Here is a 14500-nt window from a genome sequence, read left to right on the forward strand (position 1 = left end):
TCTGTGCTTAGGGTATACAGGGCTCCCTGACCTGAGCCCAAAGGTGGGGGAATATCAAGAATGCCCGGGCCTGAAGCTCAGAAGAGAACACCCTTATCTCAGCTGCTGCACAGTCAGATGTGACATGAGGCCCCTCCCTCTCAGTGCCCACTGGAAAAACCTGAAATGGGGAATGGCTCAGCTCATGGTCAGCACAGACTGCCCACACGGATGGACTTGTCCCACACTGTGAAAGCAACACTCACAACTACTGAATGCTCTTAAATGAGACATGCTTTCCTTGCAATGTCCTGTTCCATCTCTTATTCCTATCCCGATTTTACAGGTAGCTTAGACATATGAACCAACTAGCCCAGGATCACACATCACATAAACAGCAAAGCCCAGTCATGACCCCAGGCAGTCTGCCACCAGGTGGCCACTGAGCAACACTATCTTTTGTGCACAAAGGCAAGTGAAAGTAGAATGTCTTAGTAGCTCTCGCTTTGTCCAAGATGGGAAGGAGGGAAGGAAAACTAAAGGGTAAATGTCCCCTTGTTGTTCTGTCATGGAGCTTACCAACTTGTACTCAGAGCACACAGCTCTAAAATAGGTGAGGTGGTATACGTGTGTGAGCGAGTTTCCACCATCAGATGGTCATGTCACCCACACGTCTAGGAGTTTCTTTCTAATGGCCTGGCTTTGTTCATCCCCAGATGTTTGCCTAACAGCCTCTCTTCCCTGCAGGCAGACGTGGGCTTCCACAGCAGGACTGCCTGGGCCTAGTTCCCTTTTCTTTCTTACCCTGGCTGGTTCCACCCTTCATTCCTGTGCTCTTATTATCCTTAAGGAATCTTACTACCTACCTCTATCCATAGAGTATACTTAGGGAATGGGATTGGCATTCTCTTTATTTAGGTAATCTTGAGATTTGGTGGCTTTGGGGAAGAACACATGGATTTAAACAATATCCTGTGCTGATGAGATGTCAAGAGAGCCAGCACAGGCTTCTAGGAACTTCTCTCATGCTAACGGGCCAGTGTGGTTTATCTCAAGATGCCTAAAATCCACCCTGAATGAGATGTGGAAAGAGGTTTTTAATTTCCACAAAGGGCGATTTTTTACTATACCTCTTCTCAAGCCTACCCGTTTCCTAAGAGATACTGCATACATGATCTGTGAATGTGCAGAAGGCTGTCTGATGTTCCTTTTCTGGGTAATCCGTCTTGTCTGTAATCTTTGGCCTTACAAAGGCCAGGACACCCCTCTGTCTGCTGGAATGGTAATACGGTAGTTCCCTGACAAGAAAGTGAAGAGCAGTCGCGACATCTGGGAGTTGGCCTGCTGTTCTGTGGCACACAAACAATTTTGCAGAACATCAACATCACACAGTGCCATCCTGTGTTCAGGATGGATCAAGACCAAATTCAAGGCCACTCTGTAATCATGTCTGAGCACAGACAAAAATATGAATACTGTCCAATTGGGTCCCAAACTAAACAAACAGACTCTTCGCTTGGCTCCTGTGAGTGACTGCTGCTTCTTTACAAATTACACCTTTAGTCTCCCTCTAGTCTTCCCCCTTTCCAGATACAATTCAAGATATGCAATCATAGAATCATTCCTGCTTCCTGGCAGCATCCAATCCCAAGCAAAGCCCTCCTTCTTAAACCCTCCCCATAATCACCTAGCACAAGCTCAAATCTGATAAATCCTTTCCATCGCCCTCTTACTGAGACACCCCACCGTTCCCCATGGTGTATGTTCTCTTTCACTGCAATGATTGATGGACCCATCTTGCTCAACTACAGGTGTATACCTGGTGGTCTTTGGCTGAAAGGGATTGTCACTGAGGATGCCCAGCTCGAGCTGTAGTCACTCTATCATCCATCACCAATTACAGTGAAGCAAGACCAGCCAGTGGTTCAAGACAAAGTGAGCCACTTATCTCCATCAGAAAGAACACTGGATCAGTCAAAGGAATATCTAATATCTAAACTATACGAGCGTTTTGGCCCACAGGGATTAAAAGCTCGTAGAAAATATTTCTGACAAGTCTCTTTCTCTTAGTGTCTTAGCAATTCTCCCTCTTTATAATTAAAGAACTAAAGTATTGTCTACTTCAACAAAAGTAAAGAGTCTGAATTGGAACAGATGATGCTAATCTGAGATTTGGGAAAGTATATACAATTTTAATTTTTTCTTGTCATCTCTATTAGTTATGGTAATGCAAACTGTTATCATACAAAAAACCTGCAATATCACTTGGCAAGCAACATAGAGATTTACTTCTCATTTTCCTGATTGGCAAGTGGCTGTCTTTCATCCAGTGATCCAGGGACTAAGACTCCCTCCATCTTTTGACTATACCATATTTCATATGTTGCTTCCAGGTGTTCACACAAAAGAAGATAGACCATGGAAGACCATGCATGGGCGTTTCATGGCCTAAGCCTCGAAATGGCACACACGATGTTTGCCCATTTTCCATTAGCCACAACTCAGGTATATGACCACATCTTAACACAAGGGATTTTGGGAAAGATAGTCTAGTTAAGGGCCCAGGAGAAGGAAGAAAGAGCACAGCTGGGCTACAGTTTCACCAGATAATTATGAATAGACAACAATGAAGTTAATAACCCTGCCATGGAACACTCACTGAAAGGGAAATTGTTCTTTGTCCTTTAGCTTCTCTCGCTGCACTACTCCCTGCATAACCAAGATAAAGACACTTACATGATGACTCTGTGACACTTCACAAGAGGATATCAGAGTTTTCCAAATGGTCCTTTTCTCCTGCTAGTCGTGTGGAGAGTTACACCAGCCTGGATCTCACAGAAAGTCATTAAACATGTCAATGTGATTTGACTGACTCTCTCCTGGTTTTGGCTTCGTATAGGTGGTCTAAAAAATAGTAGGAACAGCAGGAACATGAGAACAATTCAGACGAATTATGTGCATTTTGATTGGATTTTATCTTATTTTTTGGCAGCTGACTGATATGGGGATCCGAACACTTGGCCTACGTGTTATATCACCACACTCTAACCACCTGAGCTAACCTGCCAGCCCTCGATTTACACTTTGACAGCCACACATCATAGAGTACTAGAGACCCCAGTGGCCCCATCACATTCTCTGACTAGGTGCACACATTCCTCTACTGACCAGTTCAAACACCATTGTCTGAACCCCTGATGGTGAACAGTAATAATCATCAAATTGTCAGTACATCTGTGTAGGCTCCACTATGGTCTTGCTTGGCAGTAATACAAATGCTGCCAGAGGATGTAAACAACATGCACTTATCCTTACACACCAATGCCTCAAACTCCGGAGGGAACCATTCTGCCTACCGCAACCCCACAGAGGAAGACCTAGCCAACTGCAGCCTCACCTGCAACCTTATTCTTCCACAGATTGTCAGTGGCTCTCTATGGGGTTCCTTTGGGCATCAACCACTGACCCTGGTCCTAGGAGCTTCCATTGCAGATGTCCGTGGAACCACCTGGCTGGGTGCGTTTGACAGTAACCAGTTTGACAACAGTGTCTGAATTTTTCCACAAAAATATACATCCCTGTTCTCCACTGGTCTTTCCACAACGTCTGAATGTCGTCAGAAGGTCCCGTTATCATCTATCTCTTAGGCCGCATTGACCCCAACAGTAAACATGCATATCAAAACTGCTTCTCACAAACATCATGTTAGCTGCCAAAACGGAGCACATATTCATTATCAAAGCAGAAACAGTTCTCCCTCTCTCCAAGTTTCATTTTCACCAAGATGGAACACAGCCAATTTCACTGGGCCTGAAAGGAATGAAAATTGCCTGGCGATACCTCTACTATATAAGCATATGCTTTTCTGAAAAGCCCTAGAACTCTGCGGACAAATGCCAGAGGAGCCTCCCAGCCTGGACCAAACCACAACAGAGCACCTGCTGCCTCAAAGCACCATGAGGTAAAGGCTTTCTCTGCTTTCCCAACCTTATTTCTGTGCACTTTGAAATTCCAAACCTGTCCTTATGGACCATTTCCTTCTCCTAGGGGAGCTGTCTCACTCACGGTTCTGACTCTGATAGGCACCCTCAAGCAGGTAATGGAGGAGAGTGTACTAGAGGGGCTATTTAAGAGGCTGTGGGCTAAGTTCAGGAAAATCAACAGCAGATGATACTAAATAGGAGCTGGGGGAGGGCTAACAATGGTGGTAACATGACACCCCTAGGCCTACCGGGGCAAGAGGAGAGAGTGGTCCCCAGACCTGCAGAGACCTCTACCTGTGGCTGTAGGGGAGGGGCTTCTCTAAAGGCTTTTGGTGAAAAACTCAACCACTGCCAAGTGAGCACGGTGGGAGCTTAGGCATTAACACCACCAGCCTCACCTCCTCCTGCACTCTGATTTCTGACTGTTGCCTTCCGGTGGGCTAAACCCAAAAGAAAGTGAAAACTCAGAGAGGTCCAGGTAATGAAGTCCATAAACTCAGCTTCCCCGAGCACAGAGCATAGTGAAGAAGGCAGGAAAGTTGATCCAAATAAGCAAGATGAAAATATATGCACAGAGGTGAGTTTTCTAACTGTCTTCTTACTGAGTTTGCTTTATAAGAGCAGCAGTGCTCTTAAGCGAAGGAAGAAGAAAGGGATCTTAATTCCAAAGGAGATGTCATTTCAGTAGCACTTTCTAATGCAGTGAGAATTATCCAAAGGGTACTTATTGAGTGTTCACGACAGAGGCTTGCGCCTAGAGGGGAGGCTGACATGGGGAGCAGTCAGGGAAAGAGCATTTAGATATTTTCAGGCTTTAAAATGGGAAGGAGAAGAAGCTATGTTCTAAAAGTCTTTTTTTCTGTTCTTACTGATACCAAGTCAAAGTTTTGGGATTACTGTGAAACTGAAATGGTGACTACTAAAAAATTTGCTTTTCACCGAATCAACTGTTCTCAAAGTGTGGTACCCTGACCCGCAGCATCAGCATCATCCGAAAACGTGTTAGCAATGCACATGCACAGGCCCCACCTTAGACCTGCCTACTCAGAAACATCAGAGTGGGGCCCATCCATCTGTGTGTTGTAAGTCTTCCAGGTGATCACGTTGCATGCTAAAGTTTGAAAAACCACTATACTAGATGTTAGAAGATGGGAAATCTTATTGCGGTTGTGAAGTGTTGGTTCTAAAAAATAGGTATTCCTTTCTTGCTGGTTTGGTTAGAACTGGTGAAATACAGAAAATATTTTCTACTGAAAAGCATTCTGACATGATACAGTTCTCCCACTGGATGTCCCATTGAGTGGGAGAGGAAGAGTTTTCAGTAAAAGGGGCCCCGCTTCTAGGATCTCTCCTCCAGTAAACACCTATACCTGTCTTGAGAAGAAATTGTAAGTGAGGGATTACAAAGGAGTTTACCCCAAGAGGATCCAGTCTCTCTTTTTAATATAATGGGCCCGTGGCCATACAATGATGTGAGCTTTGTCCACAGCTGTGGAGCTGACAGAAAGCAGGCTCACCCTCTCCCCAGCCTTGGCAGCTAGGCTACCCGAGAGGTTTTGCAATGGCCTGTGCCTGTGTTTCTAGAGTCCCCTGGTCGGGGTGGCCTAAGGGGGCTCTGGACTATTCCAGAATGAAGAAAACCCATGTTGAGATACTCCTGATCCCAGTGGTACAGAGACAGAGGAGCAGGGTGAGCTCTTCTTTCCATTTATGCGCGTTGATCAAAAATACAAGCAGCTGAAGGGAAGAGGATCTACACACAGGGAAGGCTACTTGTGGTTACAATTGCCCACCTGCCATATGCACAGAGGGGTTAAGTCACCACACACATACACATACTCGTAATTGGATAATAATACATACACTGCTAATGACAGCACTCTCTGTGTGCTTACTAGGTAACAGGAGGACTTTAGGTTCTTAGCATTCCTCTTTTAGAGAGTAAGGACACCTCTCTGATGGCATTCTATCTCATACTCTTCCCAGGACCAAGAGGAAAGAAAAGATGACGCATGTTGATGAACAACTACCTATAAGAAAGAACAATAATTCTCCTCTGGCAAGTTGGCAGGACAGCCCTGTAAGGCTGTTCCAAGTGTGCGCTGGAAGTTTTGCAATCTTGGTGAGGGCTCAAATCTGGAATATCACCTATCGATGCACCTATCAATGCAGGTCACCCTGGCCCTGATTAGATCACTCAGAAGGAGGGACTCTTTCTACTGACGGCTGGATCAGCAGCTGAGGTGCCTGAGATTATGCTACAAAGTTAGAAAGCCTGGAATGGATCATCCACAAATATTCTAGCAGCTCTAGAGCAATGGCAGTCTGTGCGGATGATTTTCCCTGGGCAGTGTCTGCTCTCATCATACCACGGACTGCAGTAGGCAAAGTGGAGCATTTGGGTCAGAAGCTCTTCCTGATTCCATCTCCTTTAGAAGTGGAGGCTATTTTCAGTGAGGAATACTGATTTTATTCACTCCTGATCTCACCCCATGTTCACAACCATCACATTCAAACCCGCACCCACATCCACACAGGCACGTGCACAAGTTTCATTAGACAATATTTCCGGACCACGGTTGGGTGGTAAAAAGAAAGGTTTCTGGAGCTCCTGACCTCAGCAGTCAACCAAGCAGTCCTGCCGTAAAGCAAGAACAAACTCAGTGTCAGGATGGCATCTTCCATAGACTCAGGCCTGCAGAGGATGGCTTGGGAGTGTATGCAGGGATGCACTCAAGAAAAATCCAAGATCTATGGGGAGTTTATGAGGTGGAGATGTTGACGGAAATGAGAGGACTCTATGGAGCCAGGAGCTGTATTCTCAGATTCAATAAATAGTAAGATACTCGGTAAGCCTGAGTATCCTCTACCTCACTTGACAGTTATTCATCTTTTGCGAATTTTCCCTTTCCCTTTATTTTCAAAAGGGAATGTTCTATAGTCTTTTTTGTGATGAGGTTATGGTTAAATATTTTGAGTCAGGATAATGGGATTTATATGAAACTTGCTTTGTGCTATACGTTGTCAAATATAGCATCAAAGGAAATTTATAAAGGTCCCCTCCGGAGTCTTTCTTGGGACTAAAGGGTAGAAAACATGTCAGGTATAAAATGTAAGACAATTAGTTGAGAACGCAGAGGCAAATATACTTACATAGGATGTGAGGGCCACTTTTTTTTCACTATTAGAGACAAATTTCTTTTGGCCCCCTTATGTTCTTAGAGGAAGACTAGAACTTCAGCTGCACTTTATAAAACAGTAAAATATTGGAAAGAAAACTTCTGGTCCCCTTCAAACTTACTATTCTGTCTTCTCCATGCGTAGCTGAGTGATCACTTCACTTTTTGAGATTTAGAGTAACTGCCCGCCACTAGGCTGCAACATTACGTGACATTAGGTTCAGTGAATTACAAAAGTGAGACTTGCCACTTCCTCACATAGACACATCTAGCCCCATGCAATGTTCACTCATCCCCCTACTTCTGTCCCCATGCAGTAAGTCTGCCATTGCGAGGTGGTTCCACCCATTTTTCAACCTCTCTGTTTGGGATTGGCTCAGTAATTTCATAGAGGTGAAGGAGGTAGGATGCCCTACCACATTTTCCAACCTAGCTCAAGCATTCATGAAATTCATCATTTGAAACCATATTTGGCTCTCAAATTTCACTCAGAACCCTGTCTGGGAGGAGAGAAAACGAAAATGTGTTTACGTGTTGGGAATAAGGGAAAGATGAGTAAGGAATTCACCCTTCTGTGAACCCTCTGTTCCGCATTTGTTCAGACAGCATTAGTGGTGTATTACAAAGCTGGGAGGGAGCAGGACAGAAGGGTTTTGCAGTGTTGAAGGTGGTGCTGAAATTATTTTGACATTAGCAGACAAAATCTCTTTTGAGTTGACTTGTAGACTTCCAATACCTACCTGCTGGCACCATGAAGGGTTCAGCATTTCCTCCGGGTATTTGTGTCAACCTGCAATCTCTCCTAATGGCATAAGCACAGGAGCCAGAGAGGCAAGAGCTAACAGAGGCAGGGACATTGGGACGGAGAATATTTGACTATTTGAAGTGCTGGCTTCATTTCCAGTAGACTGAATACTACTAAAAATAGAAATAATTGCTGTCTTCTTTTACTGTGAGGAATCTGATGGAAATCTCACTGAAGATAGCCTGGCTCAGTTGAGATGTCACTTTACATGGAAGTTGTTAATTGAAATCACAGCAACGCCTGATTTAGAAAACAGGGTCTTGGATGAGATTCTTCCTAGACACCAAGTACAGTGTGGGAATACACAACCTGCTGGCCTGTAAGAAGCACCAGAAAGGCCATAATCAGAAAGCCTTGGAGAGCTTGAAAGAAGCCGAAGACTTAATCCAGTGAGATCATGACAACCAATCAGACATGAGAAGTCTGGTGACCTGGGGCAACTATGCCTGGGTGTGCTACCACCTGGGAAGACTGGCAAGACCAGACTTAACTGGGCAAGGTGGAGAGCACTTGCGAGACGTTGGCAAGTCACTTCTGCTATTGAATAGAGTGTCCTGAGATGGACCATGAGGAAGGATGGGCTTTGCTGAAGTGGGGTAAAAGGAATTGCGAACAGGCCAAGGACTGCTTTGAAAAGGCTCTGGAAGCAGACCCTAAAAATGCTGAATTCAGCACTGGGTATGCAATTACTGCTCATCGATCGGATGGTTTTAACACATCAACTCTGCACCTTCTAAGACAGGCCGGCAGGCTAAATCCAGAAGATGCCTATATTGAGGTTCTCCTTGCACTGAAGCCTCAGGAAGTAGGACAAGAAGCTGAAGGAGAAGAGTTCATTAAAGAAGCTCTGACCGACAAGTCCTCACAGACTTATGTCTTTCAATATGCATCCACGTTTTACTGAAGAAAAGGCTCTCTAGATACAGCTCTTCAGTTTTTAAATACGGCCTTGTGGGCAACACCCACCTCTACTTTTGTGCATCACCAGATGGGGCTTTGCTACAAGGACAAGATGATCCAAATAAAGAAAGCTGCAAACAGGTAGTCTAGAGGGCAGGATAGAGAAGAAGTGGACAGATTGGTTCGATTAGCTATAAATGAATTTCAAAATACTTTGAAACTAAAAGCCTCATCTGAATCGGCTGATGCTGACCTTGCTGAAATGTATGCACAAATAGGCCACCACAGAGACGCTGAGGACACTTTTCAGAAATTGTTATGCATGAAGATCACTGAGGATCACCTGCAACAAGTGATTCATTACTGATACGGCCGTTTCCAACAATTTCACATAAAGTCTGAAGATACAGCATTCACCTTTTACTTAAAAGGTCTAAAAATAGAAAAAATGCCCTATTACAGGGAGAAACTTCTCAATGCTTTAGAAAAATTGGCTATAAGACGTGTTCACTGGAATGTACGTGTTGTGGAAAGTCTCAGCCTCCTTGGGCTTGTCCACAAATTGAAAGGCGAAGTGAGTGAAGCCTTCACGTGCTATGAGAGGGATCTGACTCTGGCTGCTGACCTCAATTCTATGTTTTGAAACAGAGGTCACCATTACTCATTTAACATATTCATAACTAAATAGGTCATCAATCTTTCCCAATTGTTGCCTTCAAAAATCTGTAACATGGGGAAATACACAATAGTTTGACACAACACATACTCTGCTGCCTGACTGACTCCCCTCTTTCTTTCCCCTTCTATCCATGTGTCTATGACAGGAGCATCCTTTTTTCAACAACACATCCCTGCACTCATAGGCCAAGGTTGATTAATGCTGTTTGGGGCATCTCTCACCTGCTAGACCAACAAGAATTGTTTTCCGTGTGATCTTGAAAATGAAATGAATGGCTTCCATTCTCGGTCTAGAAGTCCCAAGCAGAAGAGACAAACAAGGAAGGCTTCTTTTTCATGTGCCCAGGGGCACTGACCTGCTACAAGATCTAAGAGCAAAGCAAATGAGCAAAGATGTGCGTTAGAAAGAAGGACGAGATTTCAGGAGTTTATTACAGCATTCCAGCCCGAGTTTCCATTTCCCAAGGCCCTTCCGCAGCCAAGATGGGCTGGTCAGTGAGTCAAGCCAATGACCTCCTTATAATAAATCCAACCTTTTGTTTGCATTTGTTCATCTTCTGGCAATCTCAAGAGATCTGTGTGCTCCAAACACATTGCTGGACGTTAATTCACACCTCAGGAAACTTAAAATGTGTTGGGGAAAGACAAAGTAAGAGAAAAAATCTCGTAGGGATACACAAGGTGAAAATGAAATAAATACTCTAGTGCAGTTTTTAAGTCCTTACTGGGTGGTGTGTGATTTAATCCCCTTTTGCTCCCTACCCCAAAATATTCAGTAACATCTGCTAAGATGACAAATTCTTTGAGTGTATTTCATTGGAGATGTAAATAAAAAGAGATGTATCTTTTATGTTTGGGTGGAAATTGAAAAATGCAGAACAATTTATGCAGCACTAGATGGCCTAAAGCAGAGGAAACTGTGGGAATATAAACCTACTGGATTAGTCTGTTTCTGTTGCTTCTAACAAAATACTTGGAAGTGGGTGATGTATAAGAAAACAAAATGTATTGCTGACACTTTCTGAGGCTGGGCCGTCCAAAGTCTGTCTCGTGGTGGTGACAGCAACCCAGGGGTCTCACATTGGAACATGGTGGAAGTAGAAAGAGCAACAGACTCTCCTCCTCTTTCAAAGCCCTCAGAACCATGCCCCTGATCATCATTTTTAATCCATTCACGACTGCACGGTCCTACAGTCCAATCATCTTTTCAAGGCTCCACCTTTCAATTACCATAATAGGATTCCCCACCCTCTACACAGTCACAGTGGTGGCTAAGTTTCTCATACATAAAACTTGGAGGACACAATTCAACCTTCAGGGACTTTGGGGATGACATAATCCAATCTACTACAACTACCAAGAATTTTTTAAGATACTGGAGAACAATTTACTCCTGCAGGCTATGGAATTGGAAGGTTGCCTTCTGTTACCTTGATCCCTGAAAATTAGGATTGGCCAATGCCGGGGGATTGGGCTCGGGGACTGGATGGGTCATTCAGATGACACTTAGGGAACACACAAGTCACAACCTTTTCAGTTTTGTTGATACTAAACAAAAAAACAGATTCATCAAATTTAACCAGAGGAAACTACTGAAATGGGAATACTTATATTGTCTTTTCCCTGTAAACATGGGACTCTTGGGCTCATCTGGCCCCTCTTTGAATTCCTGAGCTGTGATCGCTGTAGAGCCACTTGTAGGGGAGATTTGTGTTTGCTCCTGGAATAAATCTAAATGAGAAATCTGAGGACACATCTCTACTGATTAGAAAACACACAGACAATGTTGCTGTACTTATCACACTACATAACTCCCAGCTTTTTGGTTTGGCTCCGTTCTGTAGTAGTTTCTAAACAACTATTGCTCCTTAGCCACTGGCAGGTCTTGGCAAAAAGAAGTAATGGGAGATTTATAATCATCTTGGCTAAATTCATCACAAATATAATTCTCACCTAGTTGGTAAGTCGTCAGGAAATTAGGTTTCATTGCACTCATTAATTAACGCTGAAACATTTCCACTACTAAAATTTGTTTATCTAGCAACTGAGTCTACCTAAAATTGGAGGTGGGCGGGGAGGGGATGTGGGCCTGTGTATTTGGGTGAGCATAAGGCAAGTCCTAAAACAATCTATTTTAAACAACATCGAATCTCCCAGACCTGCAAGCAGAGGAGGTACTCGATAAACAATCATGGAATGGTTGACTGAGCATCTTGTAGTTGCTGCTCGTGTCACTGGCTCCTACACTCAGTATGGACCAGGGAAGAACAGAGGGAAATGGGAATGCATATAAAAGACATATCTATCTGCTTATCGTCAAAAGAAAAGAATGAAAAGATCATAAAATTCTGTAATGGGAATCTATGAAAAAGCAATAGAAGCTAGACTTCTCTGTATTGTTTTTGAAACCATGTAAATATTATACCTAATTATAAAACCAAATTCATATTCCAAAAAGCAATCTGCATCTGCATACTGAAATGCTTTATCAATTAATTGTGCTGATTGCTTTTTTTGTGCAACAACAAATAATATGATAAATTGATGGATGGATAGCGGAACGAATAGATGAATAGATACATGACAAAGGAAATATGTAAAGCGTTAGTTGTAGAATCTAGTTTTCACTGATAAATTCTCTCAACTCTGCTCCCTTTTACAATGTACATAAAATGTTTAGGTAAAAATGGCAAATGCAATTTCTAAAAAGTAAAGCAAAATGAGACAAACGAGACAAAGTATATGTGGGATACACAATAAAACCACACAGAGAGGAGGATGCCATGTGATTTTTAATACACTGCAATTTGACTCCACACCTTTAATAGGCTATATCTATGGACAAAACAGGGAAAAAATTGTAAAACTCTACTCAGCAAGTACTCTGGAGGTATTTTGTTGATATTATTATTCTGAGACCGTTTTTAGTGTATTATGAAATAAATCATATGGATAAGTTGGTATTACTGAGAAAGGAATGTTCAGTTTGGGAGGAAAGATACACAGCTGCAAGATTCACTAAGTATATTTCATATTACATCTTTAAAATACACACATAGGCCCAATGTCATTTTCCTGGTTTCAGTATTGTACTACAGATATATGTCACTTTTGGGGGAAGTTGGGTGAAAGGAACACAGGACCGACCCTTCCTCCAACTTCTTGTGAGTCTATAATTGTTTCAAAATAAGCCTGAAATGGAAACAGTGAAATGATGAAAATTCCATTAGTACTTGAATATATTGCAGTAAGTCACATTGTGGGTTAGTTAAAGTGGGCTGTGTGGTCCCTCGAAGACCCATGAGCAGATATGAAAATCATTGGACCATTCACAACAAAGGACTTTGGTGTCTGGGTCCTTTCTTCATGGTTTTGATAGGAAGTACTTTATGAATAATCTCAAAAGCCAAGAGCTTGGATTTCATAGAGTGGTCAAAACAGTGACAATTACGTTTTTAAAAAAACAGGCAGTAACTAAGAGTATCTTTGTGATCGAATAAATTGAGGAGAGTATATAATATGTAATTAGCAGAGATACTTGAACTGTTCAATGCTAAATTATAAATTATGAATAGACATATCTGTAAACCTGAGTTTTATGACAAACTGAAAAGACTAAGGGAATTCAAAGATTCAGGAAAGTGTAAATGGATTGATGGCTTCAGTTAAGCCTTTGTTTTTTATGGTCCTAGCATGAAAGCATCCTGTACATCTCTCATGATCACTACGATGCTTTCATTGAACTGTGATTACTGAAACACGTACAGTAGCGACTTCTGCAGGACATGCTAGTGGAAAAGATGCCTGAGAAGACAGAGAAGCCCAACTGTGGAATGTAGCACCACCTACAGTTGAATTTGTTTCTAATGAGAAACCAGCTTTCCACTATGCAACCAGGTCACTACATCCTATTCTAAAGTCTTTAGCAAGCTGATAAAAAAAATCGAGACTACAAGTGATAGATAGAGAACTCTTTTTGGGTATTCATTCCTTAATAAGTTGTCATGGGATATTGAAGACAGTTCAGCAGAAATAGCTCAGCATCTGTCCATGCTCTTATTATCAACACCAAAAATACTCAAAATCACATTCTTTATCCATGCCATCCTGTGGATCAAGAAGAGACTGAGTTTATTGTCCACGATGTAGGGAGAGTAACAAAAGAATAAACATACTGAATGTGAAACTCCAAGAAAGGGAAGCGGGTCCAGGGATTGAGTCCCAAATCACTCAGCCAGAGAATTTCACACACGCAATAGACAGCAGGGATGGTTCTCAGTCCAGACATACTGCAAAAGCACCTGAGATGTCTTTTCATTATTGAGATCAGGGGCCCATTCCTAGAGATATATTAGTTGCTCTTGCATAAGGCCCACTTAGCATTATTTTTAAAATGTCCCTAGATGATTTTTATGTGCAGTGAGGATTATCTATTCCAAATCACTGAGATTTGAGATGAAGTTGAAATGTGATCAGAATGTGGAGGTCCATGCTGGAGCAATAGAGGGTGCTCTATTCCAAACCATAGCACCTTGCTTTTTCCTCCCGCCAAAGTGATCAGGGGTTACAAGACTTTCTTGGGATTTGGTCTCTTTTCTTCTTTCCTAAACCAGGTTGACTTGTTTATTTCTGTCAAGCTGAAACCATAAGTAAGGAGCAGAATCTCCATGACTTAATCAGGATTAGGTATTTATATTTTATAGTCAATTCCTTCTCTATGCAGGAAGCTAACTGAAATTAGACCTACCTCTCTCAATTCTCCCATTTTTATGCAGTCATCCAGAATCCAGACACCAACCTCCAAGACTGGCAACAATGGGCTAATGCTCTTTTAAGGCTATGAGGCAGATCTGGCTCCAAATGCTGGCCAGACATTGGGTTTCAGTAGCAGTAGAAATACCTATGGTTTCAGCGCCACAGTCATTGGTAATCTAGTTTTCTACCACTCGGTACTTACCAGGAAACCCCATAAAACA

The 14500-nt window shown here is 42.7% G+C and overlaps 1 pseudogene; it reads left to right on the top strand.

Moving 5' to 3' along the window:
- Positions 1–3872: 3872 nt before the first annotated feature.
- Positions 3873–9489, top strand: LOC134381750 (interferon-induced protein with tetratricopeptide repeats 1B-like; annotated as a pseudogene).
- Positions 9490–14500: the final 5011 nt, after the last annotated feature.

Source organism: Cynocephalus volans, chromosome 7 (genome assembly GCF_027409185.1).
Source record: "Cynocephalus volans isolate mCynVol1 chromosome 7, mCynVol1.pri, whole genome shotgun sequence".
NCBI lineage: Eukaryota > Metazoa > Chordata > Mammalia > Dermoptera > Cynocephalidae > Cynocephalus > Cynocephalus volans.